Consider the following 24603-nt stretch of genomic DNA (forward strand, 5'->3'; position numbering starts at 1 on the left):
TTTGCTAGGTAGTGGTTCAGGAAAGTACCACAAGTAAATGAAGACAGGATTTGTGAAGATAGAACCAGGAGCCCTCTGGGTATTATTGAGCTTCAGGGGATGAGGGAATATGAATTTGATGAAAATGCCTGTATTATTTTGGAATGGAGAGAGTAGTTTTTTGGGGATACTCCCTATAAAGTTTTATCATCTGAGAGACAGGAGAGGAAGTTGGAGATAAGGGGAGAGACTGGTGGGAAGAAAGAAGAAAGTCAGGGAGAAAGGGAGAACAAGGAGAAAATCCATTTGGAAAACATAGGTGACTGTACTGACTACAAAGATAGATACTTTTTTGTTGTTTGTTGCTTGCTTGCTTTTTGCTTATTAACACTCTAGACTTTGTAGCTATTGCTAAGAACTAGCTAAGAGGATAGTCTCCAGCATTTTCAGGTCCTAATCTTTCAGTGTTCAATGTAAAAGGTAAGTTCATTGGAGGATCTTACCAGGGATAGTTCTACCATTGGCAAGACCATTCACAAATAGTTTCACTTTCTTTTTTTCCCCCATGGGTATTGCAACTTCTTTTATTGCTTTATTAAAAAATAAAACTTAGGAGTTAAATAAATTTATTAGGGAAATAAACCTGAGAGATCCAATGAGGAACAGGACTACAATGATAGACTGAGTCCTGTTCCTCACTGGAAATGGCTGCCCATCTTCTCAGAATCTTACCGGCTGCTGGAATTTGATCAGGAAAGCCAATGATCATGATGGTTACTACTGAAATGCAGAGAGATCAAGTGGAATTCTAAAGACAGATTCTATCTGGAAGTCCCAGGTCAGGAAGAATTCCTGAACAGGAGAGGATGTGGTGCACTTGTTGGGTCACTTGAGAAATCTACATAATTCGATATCTAATGTCACATCTTTAGTATCTAAGATTAAAGTCTAGTGGTTCTGGTGTTCTCATGAGTACCCAAAGGGCACCTAGGCCCCATGTAGCATTCATTGGTATGGTCAAAACTTGCTTGCCCACTCTGAACCAGGTATCCATCTCTTTGCCTATGCTAAAGATGAACATTTTCTATATCTGAATCAAACCTTGACTGTTCCTCTGAAGTTATTTTTAGGATTTTGTCCTTTAAATTAATTTTAGATCTCTTCCAGTTTTTCAACTGATCTAAGCCCTTTTCAGTCAGTCCACTCCCATCATCCTACCACTGTTTTGCTAAAAAAAAAACAGTGTTTTTATTCATTATTTGTTTGTTTCTTCAACATATATTGATGATCTGTCAGATAGTTGCACTGTAATAAATCCTCACAGGCAATGAAAAAAAGTCATCGACATTTAAAAATTACGCCAATGCAATAAAGGAAAAATATTAATTGCAAGATTCTTTCTTTTAAAGACAGGTGAGTGTGGATACAATGGAGGACAGTTCAGGTCTAGCAGGGGTAAGATACCTTAATTTGCATGGCCTCAGACATTTGCCCATTTATTCTCTCACAGCATTTAATGAATACCTATGGTCTGAATGCTCCTGTCTCACCAACATTCATACATTAATATCTCAGCCTCAATGGGATGACAAGAAGGGGTGTGGCTTTTAAGAAGTGATTACATCATAAGGGTGGAGGCCTCGTGAATGGGATTAGTGCCTGTGATGAAGAGACCCCTTGTTCTCTCTACCATATGCAGACACAGTGAGAAGAGAGCTGTGAACCAGGAAGGCTGTCCTAACCAAACACAGAGCCTCAGAACCTCGCTTTTAGATTTTTCACCTTTTAGAGCTGGGATGTGGGGTTTTTGTTTGTTTGTTTGGCTGATTTTTTTGTTGTTGTTTACAAACTATCCAGTCCTGAGGTCTCTCATTGTAGCATCTCAAATGAGCTAAGACCCCCACCAAGTGACACGTGTATCTTGGAATTTCTGGAAACAATGGCCTTAAACATTCTGAAACGTGAGTGGGTCCTGCGAGCGGAAAAGGAGAAGAACTTAAAGGCATTAGCCGTGGCAGGTGACCAAAGCCTAGAAACAAACACTAACAGATCATCCACTGTTTAGTAAACACCCTTACCTGGACTTTCCATGACTTGTGATCAACTTTGGTCTGAGACATTACATAGAAGAGCCCAGACAAACACAGTTTGTGGATTTTATTCCACAAGTCATTCTAAGCAGCTCGATGAAGCCTCCCGTGACCTGCACCACTCTGTTCGGCCAGGACATGAGCGATTGCTTGATCCAGCATGGGCCTGCTGCAGATGCAACCTGCCCATTAGAGTACTCACATCTGTTATTAGCTTGACTGTCACAGTACCGACATGCTCCTCTTCAGGAAACCATTATTTCACTTAAAAACACTGAAAAACATAATGATGAGATTTGGATATGACAAAGAGAATCCCTGAAATGCTCCCTGTAAGTCACAAGGCAAACATGCTTCATTTTATTTTACGTGCAGGGAATGAGTATGGTAAATAGCCATATTCCCAGCCCAGATGAATATTCTTGAAAGAAAAAAAACCTCATATTTCATTACTGTGTATCATTATGCTTGTTCTATCTTATTAGTAGTTAATATAGTAACCTTTTAATGTGACTGGTTTATAAATTAAACCTTATACTAGGAATGTATGTATATATATATTTTTAAAAAGCATACCTATGATTCTGCAGTTTCACAATACAATTCCCACAGATAAGTAAAGACAACTATATTTCTCCCCCTCTCCCCATATTTCTACAATGTAGCAGCCCCTCTTCTGTGTGGATTGTCTCTGTTGCTTAAGAAACAAGTAAACATTTTTCTTTTGAAATGTCTATGTAGAGTTTCTCCCAGACAACTGTGCATTTATACTGTAATGACTTTCCAAATGAAATCAAGGGCATTTAAGGCCACCAGTAGGGAACATGAATCTGTTTTGAGGCCACAGGAACACCAGTTCACCTGCCTACGTTTTCTTGTTCTGTCCTACATTTTCACCTGGCTTAGGGATTTTATTTTCATATATTATTTTCATTGAACAGATTTATGGAATATGGTGATGTCATTTAGTACATGTACATAATAGGTTATTATCAAGTAAACATAATTAGCATTTCCATCTCTGTAGAATTTTTAAAATTTGAACTAATACGTTACATTAGCTACATGTCTTATTGTTCTGAGCAAAATAAACAGGAAAAAATTTAAGAGAGAAAGGGATGATTTGGGACTGTAGTTTGAAGGAATACAACCTACCATGAAGGAAAATTCATGTTAGTGTGATGTGAAGCAGCTGGTTGTATTGCATTCATAGTCGGGAAGTGGAGTGAGATGGATGCTGGTCCTCAGCTCACTTTCTCCTTTTTACTCAATCCAGGAGCCCAGACCATAAGTTGGGTGGGATGAGAGGGAATGGGGATGGCAGAGATGGAGAGGATCAGGAATGGGTGGGATGGGGACACTCACATTCAGAGTGGGGTTTTCCTCATTAGTTAAACCTTTCTGGAAGCACTGTCATAGACATACACAAAAGTATGTGTCCATGATGTTTCTGCACTAGACTTTAGCTAGAAGGCCAAAAAGCAATCTGTGATCATCCTAAATCCAAACAACAGAGATTAACTGATACATATGTAGTAACCAAATACAGTTAGAAGTGATGAGACCTGGGCTGACTTTGAAAAGCACCATGGGGCTACTTTCCGAAGGAGAAGTCCTGAAATTTTCAGGCTTTGGGGAACCCATCTGGTCTCCAAGACACTGGCAGAGCTGTGGAACAGCTCAGTTCATTAGACATAAATGTGGTTCACTTTCTCAGATTCTCAGAAGAAACAAATTTGCTCACAGTCAGAAGTGCCTCTTGCTGTTAGAAGTTTCTTGAACAGAAGAAGAGAGGGTAGGCTAGATGGAGAGAGTTTTAACAGCAGAACAGATTGGCCAGGCTTTTAAAATCTCTCTGAGCTTCATTTGAGTGATTTAGACACGAAAGAGTGACTTCGCTGCATTCCAATATATGTTTTTCACCCTCCTGTCTAGAGAAGGGTCTCTACCCTTCCTTCAGCCCCTTCTGACAATTTGTAGCTGGCACTGAGCATTTGGAATGTAGCATTTTGATTTGGATGATGACAAGATATTTCTTGAAACTGATTTACTTCATGCCAAATACAAAATTGGATTTGCAATGGTTGGAGCAGATGGAAAAGCCATGAGGAAAAAAAAAAGCCAGAGCATCCGCATCTTAGGCCCAGGGGCTGTGAAATCCGGCTGCTTTCAAATGAGGATGGGATGGAATCTTGGGGCTCTAACCCAGGAGAAAATGAAAGGAATGTGAAGTGCAAGGTGGCACATTAGCAAGGTAATGAGGGATGTTCAACCTTTTCCCTCACTGTGGTCTGCTTCTGCATTTCTCAACAAATATCCCAAAGAGTCTTCGCAAACACACCCGAGCTGTTTCCCATCAATAGATTCCCCTTGGTGTCCTCTTCCCAGGTCTCAACCTTCCCTTAAATGTATGGTAAACTTTACTTTCTATTATAAAACCTTTACTGGACTGTGCTAATGTGTGTCGTTAAGGCCAGCATTCGGGAGGCCAAAGCGGGGCTAAGACTTTGAAGACATCCTGGTCTACACAGTGATGTGACAGCTACACAGGGAGCCCAGTAAAGGCTACACAGTGAGACTGAGCATGAAGGCTCCTTCCCCTGCTCCGCTGCTTGCCTCCCTCCCACTCCTTCTTCCCTTCCTGTGCCTCTTCCTTTTGCCCTTCCCTTCTCTTCTTCTCAGCTACCCTTTCCCACTCCCTCTACCTTCCCTCCTCTCCTTCCGCCTCTTAATCACCATAACGTGTTCAAGTGTCTGGAATTTCCTTCAAGATGACTGCTCTGGTGCCAACAAGGAACAGATGAGTGTTGATGATGACAACAGGGAAGGGAATCCTCATTCTACTCTGCCTACCTGGGAGGCAATTTGTGGATGGGAGGCAGGGTCATGAGAATAGACCCTGCAGGCCTCCTGGGGGAGTACATAAGGGTTCAGGCCAGGATTTTCTGAATCCCCTCTGAGTTTCAATATTAAACTCCCCCAGGAATGCTTTCCTTTATTCTTCCTACCTATCTGCACTTACATCCTGCAGACTACAATAATACACTGTTCCTTGCACACATATATGTCATATCCACACAACATACATCACACATAAACACAAAAACTCATACACTCATACAATTTATGCATAAGCTCCACTATACATAGATTGACTTCTTTGGCCTACAGAACAGTAATCTTATATTATATTATATTTCCAAATATGCATTTTCCCACTTCTACCCACAAATACATACTTATTTCCAAATATACATTCTCTATTGCTCAGCACAAAGTCTCAAATGCTCCTTCATAAATGTGCACTCAACATTTCTGCTCTACTGCACTTTTCTGATAAGCTAGACAGCAACTTGTCTCACCTCCTACTTTAGAAAGATGTGTGTTGTTCCTCCGAGACCCTTGAAGCTTAAAGAGGTTAATTAAAAGACACCTAGGATGAAGAGAATAAAGTCTTCTGGGGTCTTTATAATCCACTCAATGTCAACTTGAAGACTCCTTTATGATAGTTTTCTTTGTGATAGAAAGCGTGAATGCCAGTGCAGAAGGTGTCATGTACACAGGATGCAAACAATGCAATTCGGTACTACAAATATTGAAAATTGTGTTATGTACCAGTATTGTGGGCTCAACTGCATACATTCAAGATTCCATGGTAAAGCTCTAATTCCCCAGTGCATTTGGAAACAGGGTTTATACAGAGGGAGAGAGTCTCAGTGAGGTCAGAAAGATTGTGCCTGCCTGCTGTAACAAGAGAAGTAAACTTCAGGAATTTCTCTCTCTTTTCCTTTGATGCAAGAAGAAAATCAGTCTGATCTGGAGGGTAGCTATCTACAACCTAAGAAGAGATGTCTCACCAGAAAACACCCCCCCAGGCACCTTGATCATAGATGTTAGCCTCTAGAGTTGTGTGAAACTAATCACCTTTTTGTGTATGTGTGTAGCATTGAGGTTTGAACCCAAGACCTCACACATGCTAGACAATAACACTACCATTGAGCTATAGGCCCAGCCCATTTTGTAACTTTGACTTTAAATGCATTCTAGAGTTGAAATGAACTTGGACCTTTGATATACCTGCTTCCACCTCTCAAGTGCTGGGATGACAAACCACCCTATCCAGCTGATTGTTTTCAGTTTGTTGTTGTTTTTAGCAGAAGCCTAAACAAAATAATACATTAAAGTATTATAAATATGTAATACAATAAAGTATATGAATACATACTATCCTGAGTATAAACAAAATGACAGAAATCAAACTAATGAGGTCTTTCCCTCAAATAGATTAAGTGCTAAAGCATATTGGGGAGATAAACAGACTTATCCTCCTGTTCCTTCCACCAAAACATTGTGACTTCTTGGCTTTTATAGGGGGCCAATCTCCAAATTCTTCACTCTTAGTTCATCTATCAGACTCTTCATTCCATGCACCATCCATTCTATGCAGCTAACTTCCTCCACTGAGAACACATCAGGTGCTCTCTACTGCTCAGCTAGGCCTAGGTAATGAAGTCTGTGTTCCAGTGGGATTTCAGAGGATCACAAAATAATTTTGATCACCATAGAAGACATATGAATGCTGCTGAGTTCCTTCTTGCTGCCTTAACATGCACAGCAACAACCCCTTCTGCCCTTCTGTAGTACAACTTGTTTGTTCTCGAACTTCATAATCTCCCTCTGCAGGTAATTTAGATAATGCCACTAAAACAAATGGAAAATACTGTATTGGTAACTGACTCCAGTCCAAATGTCTCTGGCAAGAACTTATAAACCAAGGTGAATATCAACCCGTGTATGTGATGATGAGCTGCTCTGAAGGCCATGCTGTTTTCTGGCCTGCTCACTCTCGATTTGTATTCTCATCGAGAACATGTGGACAGGCTGATTTTGTGTGCTCATCATTACAGCTTTTTGGTTTTCCACATGGCAGGAACAGATGAAGGCCTTTGTGATTCATAAGCGTGACTTTATTGCCTCTTCTTAGAACTGTGGTTTTGATCATACGGGCCTGAGCTCAGGATAAAATAAAGAATGAATATTATTGGGTAGTCCTTTTCAAACAGAAATTGCCAGCTAGGGGCCCTTGGGTCTATTGCAATAAGCAGAAAGACTTTGTTTGGCCTACATATGCTTTTATTTTTTTTAATTAGAATGTGTTACCAAAATACCAAATTAGACATTTTAGAATCAAAAACTCCCAACTTCTGTTGTCTACTGAAAGGTTGGGGGAATGTGCACAGAGACACTGCCTGCCTATGACATAATGTAACAGCAGCTTCCCAATTTAGAATAAAGCATTTGCTCTCCAGGTTGCTACTATCTCACACTCAGTCAATCACTTAGTGTATCTACTGGATCCTGCAGTCCATTGAGCCTGTGTGCCCTGTGACAGAATGTAACATTAGGGAGAATTAAGTCTCCATAATGTTAACCACTGACATGTTGAGACTTGTTACCAGAGCGTAGCTGGCCTACCTGACCAATGCACTTACCTGGTTTTTCTGTTGTTACTAGTACAATTTAGGTGGCAATAAAATTTACGCCTGGAGTTTCCAGGCACCATGTTGGGTTAGTTGTGATTCTCCAGAGAAACAAACCAGTAGGAGAGTAACTGGAAAGATGGTATAAATGTGATCCTCACAAATCTGAAATCTAGTCTATGGGGAAGGCCAGCAAGATGGAGAGCTGTGTTAGAGTCACACTGCAGGATTTCATCTGAAGGCTAGGGACTCAGGAATAATTTTGACATTGTTATTTAGAAGAAACACTTGTATTACAGATGTACCCAAGGTGTCTCTCAAAGGCTTCTGTTCAGTGTGCTTGATCTCCAGCTAGTGCTAATAGTTTAGAAAGCTGCAAGATGTTCCAGATTGAGGATTAGCTGGATGAGAGCCTTTGTAGGCATGCTTACTCACTCCCCACTTCTAGCTGGATGAGAGCCTTGGAAGGCATGGTCACCCACTCCCCACTTCTAGCTGGATGAGAGCCTTGGAAGGCATGCTCACTCATTCCCCACTTCTGGCTGGATGAGAGCCTTGGAAGGCATGCTCACCCACTCCCCACTCCTGATGTCCTTTGCTTCCTGCTACCATGTGAGGAGTCTTTATTAAAATGCTCCTGCTGCCATGAACTCCATTAGGGACTGAAACACCCCTGAAGGCAAGAAATAAAATAAGCCTCTCCTCCCTTAAGCTGCTTCTATTGGGCATTTTGTCATCACAGTACAACCTGTCATTGGGAAATCTTTTCTTTGGTCTTGAGGTTTTTGGCTGATTGGATGAGGCCTACTTCAGCTATGGAGGCTAATCTTATTAATTGACTGTCTCCTAATTATAAGTCTTAATCACACCTAAAAGATTATAGAAACATCCAGACTACTGTTTGACTAAGAAACATGGCACCAAAGCCTATCTGCCCGGTCCTGCCCAATTTGTCGAACAGTCTTGAATAGGGGAGTGAGGATTGAGAAATAACAGATAGGAAAAATAGAGACATAGATGCAAAAGAAAAGATAGAGACACAGAATAGGTTTGGGAGGGCTCTGAGTCAATACCACAATCACCCTGAATTTATTACTCACAGCCTTTTTATACCCAAAGCAAGGGAGGCAAAAGACCTCCCTCTCTCAAGGATATCATGGTTCAAAGTACAAACAAGTGTAAACATCTCCTTAATTCTCAAGACACCTGGTAACCACACCTTTGACCAAATATCCTGTTATCCAACTTTAAGGGGTAAAGACAAGCTTGAACTCTCTGACCTTGAGTCAGGACAGAAATAAAGCCACAAAGCTAGAGTCCTTGTAGGCTCCCACACCTATCCACATTGGCATTTGACATTAAGCATCCCGCAGTTTGTGCACAGTCCCTACATCTTCCTGACCCATGATCTTTATTCTCTGACTAGATATTTCAAACATCATTTCTATGTCAAGGACAAAATTCTGAAGGAACCTTGAAAAAAAAATCTCAGTCTATTTGAGCTTTTGCCAGTCATCAGTCAGAGCACTTAATGGACATGTTCATGCCATGCTCAAATATCTAATTACCTTTTAAAGATTTAGTTAATTTACTCAATTTCCAATGTTTAAAACAAGGAACAAAAATAGTATCTCCTTACCATAAAACACAGGCACTTGTGTGCATGTGCATGTACACACACACACACACACACCCCTAAAAGGCACAGGAAGTTTTCAAAGATTATGCATACATATATTATTGTGATTGTAGTGATGGTTTTGGATGAAATCACACACATCCAAATTCTTCAAATTGTACATATTAAATATATAGAATTCATTACATGCCAATAATACTTTAATAGAGCCATTTAACATGCATTTCTTGATAAAGATGTGACAGGGAAGAAAAGAGATTATCCCATGAAATGTAAGTAAGTTATACTCACAGACACTTTGGAATCCTTTGCTTGTTCTCCTGTGGTCCTGAGTATCCCTTTTGCATTTTTACTCCTTCAGTTCTCTAAGTGACCAGATGAGTGAAGTCCCTTCCCTTGTTTCTTGCCCACTCGGAGCCTGTGTACAAAGCAGGAATGGTTTCTGCGCTTTTCAAAATCACGTTATTTCCATGTACTGGAAAAATCATTCTAATAGAGCATTCATGTTTAAATAAGACTGTATTGGTATCTGCTGGGAGTTGTTTGCTTTGATTTTTATTGTCTGAAAATTTTATACATGCATATGATATGCATTTAATAAGTTCACCCCCGACCCCCTCCCCTCCAGCTCCTCCACTGCACAGCACTATTCCCTCCTGGTTTTACATGTTTTCTTTTAGAAACTCACTGAGTCTGCTTGGTGCTGCCAGCGTGTAAAAGGCCATCTACTGGAGCATGGGTAGTTTCTCAGGTGCCAAGTCTCTGGGGGGAAATGTGCTGGATAATTTTGATAGTAAATATGTACATCTCTTCTACCTCTGATGGGAATGGTGCTCTCTTCATCTATTCAACTTGCACTTCTATACACACAGCTGTAGATGCCTGCTATCTGCATTACATAGATGACGAAATAGGTTCCTAGATGCTGAGAAACTTGGCTCACATCACGGCAAGAGACATCACTGTGCTTAGAGCCAAAGCAACCAATAGTGTCAAGTATAAAGTGGATTCTCATTAATCATTAATTGCAGTTATTTCTTTGTTGGAATTGACTCAATTAAAATAGACAAAGAAGGGGTTGTTTCTGGTTTTTCCTTAAAAGGGAGGGCATTACAAGGAACAAATCAGAGGAGAAAGAATATTTGTATACTATATATAAACTGGCTTACTTTTTAATTACATTGTGTACCATTGCACAGTTTTTGATGTTACAATCCAGGCTTTTTATGTGGTTAAAGATGGCTAATTATTAAAAGTCTTGTATCTGGGACATACTTTACTCCATGCAAAGGGTTCAGCAGCAGCTCCAGATTAGAAAGGACTCAGGCAAGCATCCAAATTTCACAGGGGGAATGGGGACTGTGGGAGCTCCTCTGCATTAATCACTAGGTGCCAAGCATTTTATTTTCTGCTCAGGAACATAATGCATCCTTAAGGATCTGGCTCCCAGGCTTAGGCCTCCGCTGAGCCCTTCTGTCCTCAGTCCAACATGGAAGATCCCCAGTGACTGGAAGCTAAGGGTAGCGCCTCACTGAGAGAGCTCACATTTACAGCGGGTCCTCTGGCAATGTCTTCATGCTACAGTGCATGCAGACAACCAGGAACCAGGCATCCAAATCCCACTCATAAACTCACCCATTATGGCCTTTCCGTGGTTACTCCAACTTTCAGTGCTTCGTTTGCTTCATTGCAGATTTGGGCTTTGATCACACACCAAGGATTTATGAGTACTAGTTGAGTTTATGTATGTGGGTGTTCATAATGGCGCTTGAGGCATACAAGTAACTCTATAGACACATGCATCCACATTCCTTTCTGAGGCTAAAATATATTTCTTTGGGGTCAGTCAGGAAACAGGGGAGACTTGAGAGGGAAAGTGTTGCTGTTGAGTTGGTTTTTTTAAAACTCTTTTGCTTTTTGGGAGCCTGCCACCCAGCTCCCAAATAAATACATGGAGACTTAGTTACTCTTACTTGTGAATGCCTTGTCTTAGCATGGCTTTTCTTAAATTATCCCATCTACCTTTTGCCTCTGGGCTTTTACCTTTCTCTATTTCTGTATATCTTTTTTTTTTTCCTTCCTATTCCATGTCTGGCTATGTGGCTGGCCCATGGCGTTCTCCTCTCCTACTTTTTTCACTCCTTTTCTTGTTCTTCCCTTCTCTTTATTCTCTCCACCCACCAACCTTGCCTATTTCTCTCTCTTGCCTAGCTATCAGCCTTTCAATTCTTTATTAGAACAATCAGATGTTTGAGACAGGCAAAGTAACACTAACACCGCTTCACAGAGTTAAACAAAGGCAACATAAAAGAATGTAGCACATCTTCAGATCATTAAACAAATACTCCACAGCATAAACAAATATAGCACATCTTCAATTAATATTCCACAACAGGAAAGTGAATGTCCTTGACGTTTTCCTCAAAATAGCTAAACAAAATATTCCTTGGGAATAGAGATCAGAGTGTGCATCACAGTTGACACAATTAACCCTCATTCGGCACACTTTTTGGTTTTGTTTGACTTTGGCAATGGTGAGAATGGAATTCAGAGCCTCACCCATGCAAAACAAGTTCTCTACCACAGAACCACATCCCTCAGCTCATACTCATCGCCATTTTTAAGCACTGGTAAATTTCCTACTATCCATCATAGTTTGCAAGGAACTGGCAGGCACTTTTAGAATGAAGACTGTCTTTTGAAAATATGAAACGTGCTTACCTCTTATTTAAACAGAGAATATAAAATATTGCTTACCTTTTTCTTAGTGACTTGGGATCAGCCTTTTACCCCCTTCATGATAGCCACAGAAGGGCTGAGATAGACACCTCCTTGACCCACAAAGAGCCACAAAGCTCTACTTCTTAATGGTCAATTATATCAACTCCACTTCCATATCCATGACCAGAAATGTGACTTCCAGGGAAGCTTGTCCTCACCATGCTGCCTGCATGTGGACCTCAGAATGTGCAAACATGTTAGTACCACTGAATTTAGCAAAGTTGAGACTTTGTGTTTCAGGGCCAAACTATTAGCTCTTACCACTAAAGGAAAGATGCTACTGAATGGGGCTACCAAGCTCTCTGTCTTAGTCAGGGTTACTATTGCTATGATGAAACACCATGCCCAAAGCAACTTAGGAAAGAAAGTTTGTTTGCCTTACTCTTTCTTATCACAGTTCACCATCAAAGGAAGTCAGGACAGGAACTCAAGCATGGCCAGAGCCTGGAGGCAGGTGCTGATGTAGAGGTCATGGACGAATGCTGCTTACCAGTTTTCTCTGTTTTGCCCAGTCTGCTCTCTTATTGAACCTAGGACTACCTACCCATAATGAGCTGCCCCCTCCAACATCAATCACTCACTAATTAAGAAAATGCCATATAGGCTTGCCTACAGCCCAGACTTATGGAGGTATCTTCTCAATTGAAGCCCCTTCCTCTTCAATGACCCTAGCTTGTGTCAAGTTGACATAAACTAGCCAGCACCCTGCCTGTGAAGCAAATATTCCTCTCAGAGGTGTTGGGATATGGGAAGGACTGCTTACATTCAATGAAACTTGGGACACTAAGTTCTAAGTAGACTAACTCGTTTGTAAATTACCTTGGATCTGCTTTTCATGTTGCAGTTCTCTTCTCCAACTGAGTGTAACAATTTGTCACCTGAAGTGGTATTGCTAGAAGGATTTCTCTTTCTTAGACAAACATGGAGGAAATCATACCATAAGTTAGAAAAGCTTTAAAACTTCAGTGTGAGCTAGGATCTGCCTGTAAAAGATGAGAAAACTGGGTCCAGGTAGATGACTTGACTTGTCCAAGGTAATAATCTTAACAATGACAATTAAACAATGTACAATCCTAAGAAGAGAAAAAGAAGACTCTGTTGGGGAAATGAATGAAAGTTTGTTAACGTCGTTAGCTAACTGTATTGTACTCAACCAATGTTAAAGGCTACTTTTGCATCACAGTAATGTATGAAATCAGTATTAGTGGAAGCTGAGTGATTATTACATAGGAACATCTTCCATTCTATACTGTCTGTGCAAATTTTCAGTGAACTTTACAATTTTTAAAAAGTATTAAAGATGACAAACCGTCAGCTAACATTTATTGAGAGCTTTCCATGAACCCCATTCTGTACTTCACTGGTTTTATCTCAGGAAAACTTTTATAGCCACAAACCTCTGAGCAATTGCATTTCCCTGACCACCACCCCCAGAAAAATACAGATGAGAAGTTATCCTTCACAGAAATTAAATACAAAGTGCACATGGGCCAAGCCTGTGCTGCTATTAAACACACATCGTTTGAGACTGGATACATGTTTAGCTGCTTGGTGTTACTCTAACATAACATCTAAAACTGTATGATTAGTGTGGAAAGGAAATTGATTTTGCAGTTTTAGAGGCTGGAAAGCCCAATATCAAGGTGAGGCATCTGGTGAGGCCCTTTCTGCAACATCATGGCAGAGTAGAGAGCATCATAATGTGAGATTAGAGAAGTGTAACCTCACGTTTGTCTTTCTATTTTTAAAAAGGTCCAGTAATGAGACCCCTGCCCTCAGGGTCTAAGCGTCCTGGCTAGCTTTATGTCAACTTGACACAAGCTAGAGTCATTTGAAAGAAGGAACCTCAAGATCCAGCTGTAAGGGGTGCTGGAGAGATGACTCAATGGTTAAGAGTACTGGCTGTTCTTCCAGAGGACCCAGGTTCAATTCTGAGCACCCATAGGGCAGCTCACAACTGTTTGTAGCTCCAGTTCTGGGAGATCTGGCACTCTCACACAGACATACATGCAGGCAAACACCAATCCACATAAAAAAAAAATAGATTTTAAAAGACCCACCTGTGGGATATTTTCTTAATTAGTGATTGATGGAGGAGGGCCCAGCCCATTGTGGTGGTGGTAAACTTGATCTGGTGGTCCTAGGTTCTATAAGAAAGCAGACTGAACAAGCATGATGAGCAAGCCAGTAAGTAGCACCCCTTCATGGCCTCTGCATCAGCTCCTGCCTCCAGGTTCCTGCCCTGTTTGAGTTCCTGTCCTGACTTCCTTCAGTGAGGGACTACAATGTAGAGGTGTAAGTCAAATAAACCCTTCCCTTCCCAACTTGATTTTGGTCATGGTGTTTCATCACAGCAATAGAAACCCTAACCAAGCCACTAAGCTAACTGGAAATAACTACCAAAGGTCCTACTATTAAGTACCATCAACACATAAAGTTTAATTTTAATTAAATTTAATTTAATTTTTAAAGATTAAGTTTCCAAATGGTGGATTTTGGGGTAATACATTCCCACCATAACCATACCCCACAGCTCTCAAAGTTCTCAAGTCTGGATCCATCCCAATAAAAGTATCTCTAAATAAAATTGTGTGACAGAAACAAAACTAATGAACAATGCAGAACCAAGTCCTGAGTCCTTTGCCATCTCTATATGCACCCAAAATGAGAGGACTTATAGTTAGCCAAACAATTTTAGAACCATAACAGCCCACCATATCATTAATGTGCACTTGTGTAGTGTGTGTAGAAGTACACAACATGTGTGTGTGTGTGTGTGCAACCCTGTGAATATGTACAATTAGAAGCCAGAGGTTGACATCAGGCATCTTCCATCATTATTTTTATATTAAACAATAGTTTTATTTCTTTGGGAAGTTTTTACATGTGCACAGTATAGATTGCTCATATTCACTCCCTGCTCTCCACCTCCAGTTCTTCTCAGACCACTCCGGGCTCCCATATCCGACTCTCAACTTCATGTCCTTGTAGCAGGAATCTTAAAAGTTCTTATTAATAAAATCAAACCTGGGGCCAGTTATTGGGGTGAATGCTGGAAGATCGGAGAACCAGAACAAGCCACCGCTTCCTCACCTCAATAGTTCCTCAGCTGATCCCGTTTCCTCAGACTGGAAGCCTCTGAGTTTTCATATCTGAATGGATCTCAGTTGAACTGCGCTGCTCCAAAGCCTGAAAGCTTAACTAGCCAAATGCTTAACCAGCCAAATGCTTCTAGTTTCTGGTCTCCACGCCTTATATATCTTGCTGTTTTGCCATCACTCCCTGGGATTAAAGGCTCACTTCTTGGGATTAAAGGCTTGTGTCATCATGCCTGGCTGTTTCCAATGTGGCCTTGAACTCACAGAGATCCAGAGGGATTTCTGCCTCTGGAATGCTGGGATTAAAGATGTGCGCTACCACTGCCTATCCTCTATGTTTAATATTGTGGCTGTCCTGTTCTCTGACCCCAGATAAGTTTATTAGGATGTATAATATTTTGGGGAACACAATACCACCACATGTCCTCTTTATTTAAAAAAACAATTCTGTCCTATTTTTTGCAGTATGATCTCTCACTGAACCCAGAGCTCACTGGTTGGTTAGACTGGCTGGCCAGAGAGCTTTAGGGACTTATTTGTCTCTGTTCCTTCCTTCCCAGTGATAGGGTTATAGATGTGCATGACCAGGCTGGCCTCATGCTCAGAGATCCTCGTGCCTCTGCCTCCCCAATGCTAGGATTAAAGCTCACTTCTCAGCACAATTTTTTTTTTAAGAAAAGGAGATTGATATAGGGAAGGGGACAGTCTTGGTGTGAAGAGATACTATGACCAAGACAACTCTTATAAAAGAAAGCATTTGCCAGGAAGGGGTAGAATATGTTTTTAATCTTAACACTTGGGAGGCAGAGGCAGGCAAACCTCTGAGTCCAAGTCCAGCCTGGTCTACAGAGAGACCCAGGACAGCAAGGGCTACATGGAAAAACCCTGTCTTGAAAAACCAAAACCAACCAAACAAACAAACAAAATTATCTTTACCGGGAAGTGGTGTTGTACACCTTTAATCCCAGCACTCAGAAGGCAGAGGCAAGGAGGATCTCTGTGAGTTCAAGGCTAGCCTGGTCTACAAAGAGACTTCCAGGACAGCTAGGACTACACAGAGAAATCCTGCCTCAAAAAAACTGAAAAAGTAAACAAATAAACAACAACAATGATGATAATAAAAGAAAACATTTAATGGGGGCTTGCTTAGAGTTTCAGTATCATCATCACTGGACCTGGTGTGGATTTTTGAAATCTCAAAGCCAGCAACATACTTCCTCCAACAAGGCCACACCTACTATAGCAAGGCCCCACCTCCAAATCCTCCCAAATGGTTTATCAACTAGGGACTAAGGATGCAACTCTACGAGCCTATGGGGATCATTCTCATTCAAACCATCACTAGAACAAACCAAGCAAATGGAACTAGGCTCCCCTTAGATTCTAATTCAATTTTAGGCTAAATCCTATAAAATTAACCACATTCGACCTTTTTTGTTTGTTTCAAGTACAATTTCATATAAATCTAAACATTGTAAGAAATCAATGGAAACATTTCTAGGCACAGGATAAAATGCAGAAGTAGGCTTTGTCAATCAGTCTGGGATCTGAACCCATCTAACACAAGGTGCAAGGGCATCAGTTTTAAGGATCTTAACCCTGCTGCTTCTTGTAGTACTACTGTGTGAGCCCAGGTCCTGTATCAGTCATTATCACAAAAGAGACACATGTTAGTTCATGAGACAGAAAAGGCTTATTTTCTTCATTTAATTGACAGAAAAAGCAAGGGTTCTGGAGAAAGTAAACACACTGAATCCAGAGTTCCCTAATTCTTGCCTGTGTTGAATTAGAAAAGTGGGTCCTGTAAGACATGAGATCATTCCACAACATTATTAAATGGCACTGTGGGTTCAAACACTTTGCATGCTTCCTAGTTTACAACAAGCAATCCGCGGTAGTTTTTTAAACGTACTTTATTAATAATAAGCCATAGAAAAGGCATTTTCTTTCTACCTTTGGGAGTTTGGTAACTAAGTCTATAAAATAAAATGGCAACAGGAACACCAACAAGAGAAAAGACATATGAATTTATCATATGCACAGGGAATCACAAAAAAGTGAATGTCCGGAAATAATGAGATTTAGTGGCTCACACAGCACTGTTTATAAGACAGCTTGGAAGGAGCCTGTGAACAATTTAGGGAGAGTAAGTGACTTGGGTCCGTAGAAGCACAGGTAACAGCTTGTAAAACATGTTTGTTTGGGTATGGGGTGGATGAGTAACCTGCTTCCAGTGATAATGGTGAGCTCTTCTGAGATTGTTGAAATTCCCCACAAGTGACTGATGAAAGTTGGGGTCCTCAAAGATCTGCCCCCAGGAAGATAGGGCAAGCCAAAGACAAGACACGGTCTGCCTTTGAATTGTGTGTGTGTGTGTGTGTGTGTGTGTGTGTGTGTGTGCACACGCACACGTGTGCACGTGTGTGCTTTTCAGTCCTTAAGTAATCAATATACAAAAGAAGCATATTTAGGGATGTGTGTCCTGAATTCCTTCATAGAAAGGCCTGAATGAATACAGATTCAATACCTGAGTTTTCAGAAGCTCGTCATACAGTCTCGGCATCAGTTCGGGGGAAGAGACTGTCATGGGTGAACACACGTCCAAGTGCTTTAATGGCTGTGAAGTGCTTCATCTGACTGAGCCGTGAGAGAAACTGTCTGTCCCTTTCCAGGTGATCACTGTCTGTCAACCTGTCAGGTGCAAAACTCACTTGGTTACCAGAGAGTAACGTAGTAAAGTGGAGATATCAGACAGGCTTAACAACTACAAGGAATGGAAAGGGCTGTAACATGTCTGCCCATCAACTTGCCACCCTAGGCAGTCACCTTCTTACACCCACACAGAGCTTCACTCTAGAGCAGTGGTTCTCAACCTCTGGGTTTCGACCCCAACGTCAGATATCCTGCATATCAGATATTTACATGACAATTCATAACAGTAGAAAATTACAGCTATGAAGCAGCAAGGAAATAATTTTATGGTGGGGCCTCACCATAGTATGAGGAACTGTATTAAAGGGTCACAGCATTAAGAAGGTTGAGAATCACTGCTTTAGAATTCTATAAAAGAATTCTGTCTTTTCTATACAAGCATTCTACCTGGTACTTTGGGGGCAAGCGGTCTCATGGTCTCAGATATGGGAGATTTATTTCTTTATTCTCAGGTATGGAAGTCCACTGGTCACTAGTCATTGTGTCCCCTTAAACAGAGGATGGGGGAGAAAGAGACTTCAAGAGAAGCACAGCAGTGTGTGTAATGAGAAGTTGGGAGTGGATTTGGGGTAGCTGTGCTCCAATGCATTGGTTGCTAGGATAAAGTGTGTTTGTGAGTGGGAAAGGTATTTAAAGAAAATTTTCCCACAGACTAACAAAATGCAGACCCTGGTGCTTGGAAAAGTGGGCCATACCCTCAGAAACAGACAGCCTACAACATTCCCACACTCCAGACCTCCAGGGTCAGAGTGTGTCTTCTCTTATTACCCAGACCCTTCTTCTGGGAAAGCTAAGTCCACTTCTATCCTATCCATCTATGCAAAGGAATGCAGTGAATGCTCATTAGGACTCCTTATCATTCCCTCCATCCCCGCCCCACCTCCACCCCCTGGCTTTTGATGGGCTATTGACCTTTTGAATGGGAGAGGCTTCAGTTTTCCCCTTGCTCTTTTAAAGATATTGTTCAACACTGTGAGAGACCCAGCAGACACTATATAATGATTCATCCTGAACACAGTGTATGCTTGTTAAATGCTTGAGACCTGGCTAGTGCTGAGTCCTGAGTTCAAGATCCCATTCTCATATTTAATCATTAGAAGAATTTGAACAAGCAGCTTTGCATCTCTTAGCTCCAGTTCCTCATCTTGGCAGGCTAAATGAGGTGTGAGCATAAATTCTTTTTAACAAAGCGTATGGCCCAAATTAAATCTTCAATTAGCGAAAGTTGTAAGACAGTCTTTCGCTTTTCATCAGATCAGCTGAGATGTAAGTACAGGTGCAAAGACGAGGTTGAGAGACTGCTCGGGGAAGCTCCTGATGCACTGTGAGAGACTTGTATACAAACAAACAGTGGCAATGGGCTTTGAGGAGATGAACATTCCGCAGAAAAACTCCCCTCTGTACCCAAGGAAGCCATGCCAGGGCAGAGTCTGGCAGGAGAAGCAGACAGCTGCCAGGCACCTGTGTGCAGAAGGGAAACACTGGCAGATGGCAAAGTGGGTGCAGTTAGGGCGAAAGGTGAGCAAACAGGTCTGATTCGAGGACATGTGGGAGAATATGAGATAAAAAAGCGCGAGTGCTGGGGACGTAGTTCGGTGTTAGAACACATCCTTAAAATGTAGAAAACCCTGGCTTCTCTCCTCAGTGCAGGCTGCAACCCTGCAAGGATCCTTAAGCAGAAGCTTTGTGTGTGTGTGTCTAAGGGTGTTCAAATTTGCCTTATAGAAACAGAGAGACCATAAGTTCCTGCAGAATGCATGGTTATGTCTTAACATATGGAATATGAGCTGGGGTGTGTGTGTGTGTGTGTGTGTGTGTGTGTGTGTGTGTGTGTGTCTGTCTGTCTGTCTATCTGTCTGTCTGTCTCCATGTTTTGAGGGAAGGTATGGAGCCTCTAATGTCATAGAACACAGTACCATTTGAAATTATTTCTTTATAGTGAATTTAGGAACTTCTGAAGGCCGAACATTCAAGCAAAATCCTTACATTTAGGGAAATGTGTATCTTTCGTTATCATTTGCTCCTTCAGTGTACTCCATCCTGAACTTTAAATGATGTTCTGCCATGCTGCATTCTAGCCTGGGGCTACGACATAAAACTGACATACAGCAGCCCCAGCTCTGAGCAATTGGCCATCTGTTTACCCTTTCTATTAGGAACAACAGCCACCACTTAGTCATTCAGCAAATGCTCAATGACTGCCTGCCACTTATGGGACCTTGAATGAAAAGGTGAACAATGAAACCATCGTGCCTGCTTTCAGGAAAGTTGCGGATTGTTAAAGCATTCTTACAAGGGCGATGCATTTTTTTTTCAAGCAGTCTACTCCCAACAATACTCCATGAGGCAGGTTTGTTATCAGTCTCTTGGACATAAGGGGAGAGGAGGTGATTCATCCAAAGCACACAAAGAGAATTTCTTTTCATTGATTGTTTTGCAGAGCTATGCACCAAGTCTGGGACCTCATGCATGCTAGTGAAGTGTTCTGCTACTGAGCTACAGCCCTGCCCTGGAATTTCCTTTCTGTTAGTTATTTTTCCATTTCTTCCTAATGTTGTGCCCAGATCGTGACTCTCTGAGAGACCACCAAAGACGAGCATGCCGGAATGCAAAAGCAAGGTTTAATTCTGGATATCCAAAAGCAATACAAGCCTAGGCAGGGACTTTGTCCAATACATCCAACGCAGTGGAGGCTGGAGGAAGTGCCCACCTATCTGCAAGCTCAGCTTTTAAAGGGAAAAGTCACAAGGTTACATCATTTAGGGGTGCTAGTATGGATACAATTCTGATTGGCTCGAAATTACTTCTAAGGGAGTGGTTGCCCGCCACCATTTCTCATTGGCTGCCCTCAGGTGGGGGCATTTCTGTGGTCAGTTACCCTGGAAACCAGGGAGAGGACATTCCATAGTCTGGCAGGCATTACCTTGTGACTATCTTGTGACTCTGTACTTTTACACTTCCTGGTTTCTGGAATCTGAACTGACTAGTTTCAGTAACTAATGGCCTATTTCCAAAATGAGAAATGTTAGGCCTTAGTTTTTGGGTGAAAGCATTTTGGTCTTATTTCTAAGATGGCTCATTTTGGTCTCACACTAGCATTGCCTTAGGAAGGGAGGGTCTTTTCTGCTCTTGATGTCTCATTCTACTTCAAGGAAATTCTATTCAATTCACAAAACGCAAATGGCCCCCTTTGCTCCTTCCAACTGCCAAGGAGGGCCTTGGGATTGTGGTAATTCAGAAGGAGAGACGTTGCCGACTTTGCCTATCTACTCTTTCTCTCTTCTTTTAGACTTGGCTGATTCTCAAAGGAAGCCTCCTGCTGTCTTCCTCTGTATCCACTCATCAGCTACAAACTGTAAGCACTGAGTGGTGAAACAGCTTGTTCATAGTTGCATGGGCATCTGAAGCAAGGCATCTGACCCTAGAGTCCGCATCCTTGGCCACTATCTTACAGTATTTAAGTTTTCATAGCAGGGAATGACTAGGACACAAATTTATTTTCTCACATTTCTAGAGGATATGAGAGACTGACATCAGGGTGTTAGCGGGGCTACTTTCTGCTAAATTCTCTCTCCTTGACTTATTAACAAACTGTCTTCCAATATCTTCATGTGACTCGTGTGCCCGTGAGTGTGCGTGCGTGCGTGCGTGTGTGTGTGTGTGTGTGTGTGTGTGTGTGTGTGTGTGTGTTCTAGTCTATTTTTTTATTAATTAAATTTTTTCATTTATTTTACATTTGGATCACAGTTTCCCCTTCCTCCTCTCCTCCTGTTCCCCCCCCCCCGTCCCCCCAACCCCCACTATCTGTCTACCCCTGTTCCCCATTCACTCCTCCTCCATCTCCTTTCAGAAAGGGCCAGGCCTCCCATGGATGGCAACATAGTATGGCACATCTAGTTGAGGCAGGACCAGGCTCTTCCCCCTGCATCAAGGCTGGGTGAGGCAACCCAGCATAGAGAATAGGTTTCCAAAAGCCAACTAAAGCACCAAGGTCCTGGTCGCAATGCTAGGAGCTCCACAAACAGACCAAGCTACACAACTGTCACACAACAGGTAGTGGGCCTAGGTCAGTCCCACGCAGGCTTTCTAGCTGTCGGTCCAGAGTCCATGAGCTCCCATGAGCTCAAGTCAGCTGTTCCGTGGGTCCCACCATCATGACTCTGACCTCCCCCTCCCCCACTGCACGCTTGAACAATTCCTCCTCACTCTCTTCAACTCCAAGAGCTCAGCCCAGTACTTGGCTGTGGATCTCTGCATCTGCTTCCATCAGTTACTGGACAAGTGCTCTCTGATGACAATTAGGGTAGTCACCAATCTGATTACAAGAGATGGCCAGTTCAGGCACCATCTCTGTTATTGCTAGAAGTCTTAGCTGGGGTCATCCTTGTGGGATCCTGAGAGTTTCTCTGGCAACAGGTTTCTCGCTAACTGCTCAATCCTGCCTGCCCCCCATCAAGATATCTCTTTCATTACTCTCCTGCTCCATCCTGCCCCCAACCCATCCAACCCAATCCCTCATGTTCCCGTCCCATCCCCCACACCATGTCCCCAGTTTACCCAGGAGATCTCTTCTATTCTGCCTTTCCAGGGAAATCCATGCATCCCTCTTTGGGCCCTCCTTGTTATCTAGTTTCTTTGGGGCTATGTACTGAAGCCTGGTTATCCTTTATTTTATACCTAATATTCACTTATGCATAACTACATATCATGTTTGCCTTTATGGGTCTGGGTTACCTCACTCAGGGTGATTTTTTCTGCTTCCATCCATTTGCCTGCAAATTTCATGATGGCACTGTTTTTTACAGTTGAGTAACACTCCATTGTGTAAATGTATCACATTTTTTTTTATCCATTCTTCAGTTGAGGGGAATCTAGGTTGTTTCCAGGTTCTAGCTATTATGAATAATGCTGCTATGAGCATAGTTGAGCAAGTGTCACTGTGGTATGATTGAGTATTCTTTGGGTATATGCCTAAGACTGGTATAGTGGGTCTTGAGGTAGATGGATTCCCAATTGTCTGAGAAATCGCCATACTGATTTCCAAAGTGTCTATACAAGCTTGTACTCCCACCATCAATGGAAGAGTGTTTCCCTTACTCTGTGTCCTCTCCAATATAAGTTGTCATTAGTATTTTTGATCTTAGTCATTCTGACAGGTGTAACATGGTATCTCAGAGTTGTCTTGATTTGCATTTCCCTGATGACTAAGGATGATAAACAATTCTTTTGTGTATTTCAGGCATTTGAAATTCTTCTATTGAGTTAGCACCCCATTTTTTAATTGGATTATTTGGATTTTTTTCATGTCTAGTTTATTTTGGAGATCATCCCTTTGTCAGATGTGGGGTTGGTAAACATCTTTTACCTTTCTATAGGCTGCCATTTTGTCTTATTGAGAGTATCCTTGCCTTACAGAAGCTTTTCAGTTTCAGGAGGTTCCATCTATTAATTACCGATCTCCGTGGCTATACTACTGGTGTTTTATTCAGGAAGTTGTCTCCTGTACCAATGTGGTCAAGAATATTTCCCACTTTCTCTTCTATCAAGTTCAGTGCAACTGGATTTCTGTTGAGGTCTTTGATTTACTTGGACTTGAGTTTTGTGAAGAGCAAAAGATGTGGATCTATTTGCATTCTTCTACATGCCAACATCAAATTATGCCAGCACCATTTGCTGAAGGTGCTTTCTTTATTCCATTGTATAATTTTGGCTTCTCTGTCAAAATTCAAGTGTTCTTAGGTGTGTGGATTTATGTCAGGGTCTTCAATTCAATTCCATTGGTCCACCTGTCTGTTTTTATGCCAGTACCACGCTGTTTTCATAACTATAGCTCTATAGTAGAGCTTGAAGTTGGGGATGGTGATACCTCTGGAAGTTCTTTTATTGTAAATGATTGTTTTAGCTATCTGGGATTTTTGTTTTTCTATATGAAGTTGAATATTGTTCTTTTGATGTTAGTGAAGAATTGTGTTGGAATTTTGATAGGGATTGCATTGAATCTGTAGATTGCTTTTGGTAAGATTGTCATTTTTTACTATGTTAAGACCAGATAAACAATTTAAGTAGATCCATAACTTCTAAGAAAATAGAAGCAGTCATTAAAAGTCTCCTAACCAAAAACAAATAGCCCAGGGCCAGATGGTTTTAGTACAGAATTCTATGAGAATTTCAAAGAAGAGCTAATACCAATACCCCTCAAATTATTCCACAAAAATAGAAACAGAAGTAACATTGCCAAATTCTTTTTATAAAACTACAGTTTCCCTGATACCCAAACCACACAAAGATGCAACAAAGTAAGAGAATTACAGACTAATCTCCCTCATGAACATTGATGCAAAAATACTCAAAAAATACTGGCAAACTGAATCCAAGAACACATAAAAAAAATCATCCAGCATGATCAAGTAAGCTTCATCCCAAAGATGCAGAGATGGTTCAACATCTGAAAATTTGTCAGTGTAATCTCCCATATAAATAAACTGAAAGAAAAAAAACACATGATCATCTCATTAGATGCTGAAAAAGCCTTTGACAAAATCCAATACCCTTTCATGATAAAGGTCTTAGAGAGATCAGAGATACAAGGAACATACATAACATAATAAAAGCAATATACAGTAAGCCAACAGCCAACATCAAATTAAATGGAGAGAAATTCAAAACAATTCCACTAAAATCAGGAACAAGACAAGGACTATCCATTCTCCCCATATCTATTTAATAAAATACTCAAAGTTCTAGCTATAGCAATAAGACAACAAAAGGAGATCAAAGGGATAAAAGTTGGAAAGGATGAAGTCAAACTTTCACTATTTGCAGAT

The sequence above is a fragment of the Peromyscus leucopus genome, chromosome 16_21 (assembly GCF_004664715.2).
Source record: "Peromyscus leucopus breed LL Stock chromosome 16_21, UCI_PerLeu_2.1, whole genome shotgun sequence".
NCBI classification, from domain to species: domain Eukaryota; kingdom Metazoa; phylum Chordata; class Mammalia; order Rodentia; family Cricetidae; genus Peromyscus; species Peromyscus leucopus.